Source organism: Populus euphratica, unplaced genomic scaffold, assembly GCF_000495115.2.
Source record: "Populus euphratica unplaced genomic scaffold, PopEup_1.0 scaffold13.1, whole genome shotgun sequence".
Taxonomy (NCBI): Eukaryota; Viridiplantae; Streptophyta; class Magnoliopsida; order Malpighiales; family Salicaceae; genus Populus; species Populus euphratica.
The window spans coordinates 1,363,886-1,369,885 of NW_011499872.1; positions in this window are offsets into that span (position 1 = coordinate 1,363,886).

Consider the following 6,000-nt stretch of genomic DNA (forward strand, 5'->3'; position numbering starts at 1 on the left):
GAAAGAAACAGCAAGAATGAAGCAACTTAATAGCACGTGAGCATGAATAATCAAATGAAACAGTCTTCAAGAAATTTACATGGATTCGAGTCCTTTTCCCAACATTTTTGCTTAAACACATGTTTTTACCGAAGTTATTAAACTTGTTTAGGTTCAAATCATGAGTTGGGGTGTTAATGATGTCAGTATTCTTTTTTATTTTTTTAGGTCAGTCGGGCTCATTGGGTCGCAGTTTAACCTGTAAATCAACAGTGTCAAAGATAGTCAACTCTAAGTTTATTTTTTTTAAAACCCTACCAGCCTTGAATCTCCAGCTGAAGCACTTCATCTGCAAGAAGCAATGCGTGAACCTTTCACCTGTACTTCAAGTGAGAGCGCTTCTTTTCTTCCGGCGAAAGATTGATGAGTTTGCATTGGCTTCGAGTGTCAAACTGTTTGGGAATTGAAGATCTCCACCACAACTTTTGAAGCCTGTGGATATATCAAATCTTTTCAAGTTCTTGAAGTGCAATTCTTTAGACAAAAGCTTGGCTTCCAGTATACGAATAACTAAAACCATCAAATGAGACAAGGACTTCAGTTCTGCAAGGCTAGAATTGGTTTTCCCTTCATCTTCCTCTGTAGACTCCCGTCTATCAAAACTGTCTCTCCTACACAGCTCTTCTAAACGATACAAATTTGATAGGATACCAGCTACAAAGTTTCTAAGAGAGCGGCTTCTTGTCAAGTGCCACAATCCCAGATGCTTTAGAAGTCCTATTTATTTTGGCAACTTTGAAATCTTAGATCCTGCAAGGCTGAGGATTTCGAGCTTCTCCAGTGCTATAATAATAGATATGTCAAAATCCCCTGAAGGAGCACTACAATTTCCTATTGACAAAGCTTGAAGGTTCTTCAAAAATTAGACTGATGATGGTCTAGATGGGATGCACGTGTTCCCCAAAGCTAATATTTTAAGTCTTATCATGTCATCATATACATCATGTGGAATTTCACTTGAACGGAAAATATTGTTTATGATCTGCAGAAGCTTACGTTTTGGATACACCAAATCTTCAGGAAATTCATGTATTTCACAATTCATTAGAGATATTGCCGCGCAATCTTTGAATGTCTTCTTCTTCTTAGGCCACTCTCTCAATGCAGTATCACATCTTACCAAAAATCCAATAGGACCATATTGCTCACGACATCATGCATTTTGATCTGCATGTTCTTGTTGCTTTCCAGTAAGAGAGAGCATAAACTCGATACCTTGCTTCTTCTGCTGTATTTATGTCATCAAACAACTCGAAATCCATTCCATATCTAACAAGATATACATTCAATCAGAATGTCAAAATCTTCTGGTAATAAGCAACATAGCAAGTGTCGCACCCTCATGGTGGAGCAGCGACCCTCGATTTATTTCAAGGTTTTTTTATTTATTGTGAGTAAGAGAGTCGCTACCTAGTATTATGGTCACTAAGAATCTTAATTGGTCTTTTAGAGATTCTAAAGTAAGAGACTGGTTGCGTAAAGGGAAGGTATTAGCATCTCTAGTACATCTTATTTAAAATAAGTTACTTGGTGTTTGGTTTGTCTTATAATTGCTATAGTGTTGTTGTTTTCTAATCCCATCAATTTTTCTAGGATAAGTTTGCTATGATGAACAAACTTGGACTCAAAGTTAAAAAAAAAAAAAACCCTTGGTTAATGTGGATTACACTCTTAGATATGTCTTCAAAGTATCAGGAAGAACCAATACAAATCTTTTGAATTCTATGTACGATTCAAATTCAATTTATAACCTATGATTTATGAGATAGGTAAGATAAAAATCTAAAGAGATTCAATGTGTTTAAGAACTTATTTTTCATTTAGTATTTCACGTGTTTGCAACACATAAATCATAAGGAAAAGAAACAAAAGAAAAAAAACCAAGTTAGAAATTTAAGGAAATTCAAGGTGCTTTAGAAGCCTTTTTTTTTTAGTATTTCATATTTTTACGGCTCGTAAATTGTAAAGTTAAAAATTAAAATGTTCCTAATTATAATTGAGGCTTCTTTCAAGGATGTATGATGACTTGTTAATCCTATAAACATATTTTTGATATTAATCACTTGGGGTTTCTTTATCCAAACATTAATAGTGAATAATAACAAGTTATTCCCAATAATATTTTGGATATTCATCCATTTAGGATTTTTTTATCCAAACATTAACGGTGAATAATAGATGAATTCTCCAAAAAATAAGATTTTTGTATTTTTTAGAATATTGACCAACACTCTTTGAAATTTACAAACATGTTGTAAAATCCAAACTATAAGAAAATAATTTTTATGTTTATGAAATCCATGTTAAAACATATTTTTTTTTAAACTTTGAATATTTGTTTTTTTTTTAAAAGAAATGTTCAAAATATGTTAGGGTATTGGCCGTATATATTATATATGAAAGCATTTTTTTATCAAAATACAAACATCACAATTAGACGTAAATGTCTAAATGGAAAGTAGCAAGCTATCATACATATTATAAGATTTACAAGAAGCTTGAAACAATTCGGAACAAAAACCGTTCAAAGCAAATTGACTTAAAATTCTGTAACTGGAAAGGAATAAACCTATGTGCATGAGGGGGGCCAAAGTTCTAAAACTGAAATTTTGAACTCAAAACCCTATGTCCTTACCTCACAACCCTACTATTTCATCACTTTAAAAAAAAATGCCTTATTCGTTTCACAACGCCAACAGAGAGAAAAAAAGAAACTAGGAAAACATGCTTTATTATAAACAAAAAGACAAAGTCATGGCCAGCTCACCTTTTCTCCAGCAGGCATAAGAAGATAAAAGAACGTGAGAGTCCCTAAAGCCTATGGCTTTCTCGCAGCTAGAGCATTAGGGAAGAAACACCTACGGATCCTGTTTTGCAGGAAATGAAATAAAAGAATGAGAAACAACTCACGAGTGCCTCTTGATAGATGAAAACAATAACGCTAAAGCTGTGATGTGTTGGTGGAGTCTATGTTCTTTTGCTCTTTTTTGTTTTTTCTGTCGCTTGTCTCCCTTTTTTTCTTTCCTTTCTTTTTCTCTCTTTTTCTTTTTTGCCCCCGCTAGCAACAATGCCTCCTCTTTATTTGTTATAGAATTCCCCGTTTCTTTTCCTTCTTTACTCCTTTTCTCGCCTCTTTTTTTCATCTCATCTTCCCCTTTTTTTAGGTCAGCAGAGGTAGCATATATATAGTTTATACACAGCTCTTATTAGAAAAGATTCAATGCATTAATTTAGGATGCAAATCTCAACTGATTTGTAGTTAAATAATACAAAAAGAAAACTAAAATATTCTGATATTTATTCTGATTTCAACAATTTGTTTCCATTGATCAAAGGGTGGTACTACTCATTTCTTTCCTTCCATAGCTAGGACTATGAGGCTAGTTGTTTCCTTTGAAATGAGACAATAAAAACATGGTTTGTAGCTCTCCAATCTAGCAAGAGAAATAAGGAAACCCAACAGGAAATTTGAAAAGAAAAGGGAATGAAATCAGATGGGTAAGCGTACATGCTTCAAAGTCTTATTTTTCTTATTCGGTGCGGTAGAAATCCTGTTATTTATGATGATCCAACCCACCTCTCTAGCTACCAATATCCTTCTTCAATTAAATCCCTTATTTTAGCACTTTGAATCAGGCCTACAAACTTGGGCTAAACCCTTCTTGCGGCAGGATTCTATGTTTTCATGTTAGATATTGAAATGGAAATCTCTTGAGCTTCTGATATTGAAATCAATCGATTTAAAAGTTCAAATTCATCTACACATCCGGGATTATAACTTTGATGAAGAATTTGAAGTGAGATAAAATCCTTTTAAATAACAGAGTCTGAGAGTAATCTGGTTGGTCAAAAAAGGTCTCATGATTTGATTCAGAAATTGAAAACACTGAGCATCGCGATATGACTGAGAGTATGACCTAAGAATAAATCAATAAAATTTATAACAGAATAGAGTCTTGAGTGCAAAACTCGGGTAAGGGTCCTTCTCGCGATAAAATTCTTTGCTTTCACGTTAAATATTCAAACGATAATATTTTGAGCTTTTGATATCAAAATCAAGTGATTCAAAAGTTCCAAATTCATCTACCTTTGTAGAGCTACAACTTTCATGAAGGATAAAAAAATGAGATAAATTCATTTTGAAGAATAGAATTGCAACCAAACTCAGCTGGAAACCTTCTCGCGGCAGGATTCTATGCTTTTATGCTAGATTTCAAACAGGAATATCTTGAGCTTCTGATATCGAAATCAAGCAATTTAAAAGCCCAAATTCATTAAAGTGTCCCGTACTACAACTTTGATGAAGGATTCGAAGGGAGATAAAATCGTTTTAGATAACATAATCTGGTTGGTCATAAAGATTTTCTTGATCTGACAATGCCGAGTATCTAAATCTGACTGAGAGTCTACCCTAAAAAAGGTGACCCCTAGGACCTAATAGATGTGTAGGTCAATTCTTCAACATGTCATGAGTAACAAATATAGTTAAGGTGGTCAGATATCATATGAAACCAAATTAAAATCAGAGCCTAAATTGGATCAAAAAATTGCAACAGCAACAGAATCAATTTTTTAAAAAAAATGCAAATTCTAAGGGATTTATATGAAAACTCCTTATCAACCTAAGAAACCTGACACTTTTGGTAGCAAAGGGGGAGGATAAAAAAAGTAGAAAACAACTTAAACAAGGTTGAAAAAAATATTTCTTTCTCCTCCGTTTTTGTCAATTTCCCAGCAAATATAAGTTACACTCCTACACTTGATTCAAAAGGGGTACACATCACCTTCAGCATATAGGGTTCAAAAATGAATAACAATAGCAAGACTAAGAAATGGAAATTGAATTCTATTCCCGAACAACCAAATAATTCCTACATTTCTAAGAAGAACGACATGCTAGACTATTTTAGTTGTTGAAGTGCATCTTGCCATACATACTCATCCTTGTCACCAGGTGCCTTCCAACAATTACAATTACAAGTGGTAAGCCCTTGCAGCTTCTTTTGCTATAGGCTACAAATTTAGGACTATTTATGGAATCACTTGCCACCTCCTAGAAAATTTCCCAAGCCTCCTTTTTTGACAAGACTAAGACTCTTAATCATACTAAGTGAAGATGATGTTTAAAAATCCAAAATGTATAAATAATAAGTTATTTAGTGTTTGAGACAATAATTAATTAATATGTTTAGATACTTGGATTTCTTTTCTTTATACTAAGAAATCTCAGACTTATGATAAAAGCTTTTGTACCTATAAAAACAGTTACAATCAAGGAGATTTAAAGACCCTTCGATAGTAAAATTATATTTATGGGAAAGACAATAAATGACTTTAAAGAGTCTTAAATTCAATGAATAAAGATGTTTATTTTTGAGTTTTAAGGTTAGTAATGCTTTGATATCTATATAAGTTTATCTTAAAAGATAAAAAGTTTTAAACTCTTATCTGGATAGTTCAAGGGATATTTATACCCCTTTAACCTTGTCTTTTTCAGACAAAGAAAAGACAAAAAAGTCCTATGCTTTCGACTACATAAGTGAGAGATAAATATCTCTCACATATCATTAATAATATAATAAGTATGGTAGGGTCTCTTCAGAGATCTTGTATACACTTATAAGTATAAAAAAATCATTATATGAATATGAATGATTTATATAATTATTCTAGATAAAGAGACATGACGGTTTATCATGTCTTCAATATTTTTATTTTAAGAAATCATCTAGGATCAAATATATAGCTTTAGAACTTAGTAATGATTGAATTCAAATACTTGGGTTCTGACATGCTTGTTAGACCCATTTTATCTTGGCCTTGACTAGCTACCGAACCCAATTATTTTGGGTTTGACTTTTTTATCAAACCTATGCTATATTGGGTTTGGTTGACTATAAAATCTAAGTTTTTTTAAGTTTAACGTGTTTATCAGACTCGTGCTATCTTGAACTTGATTAA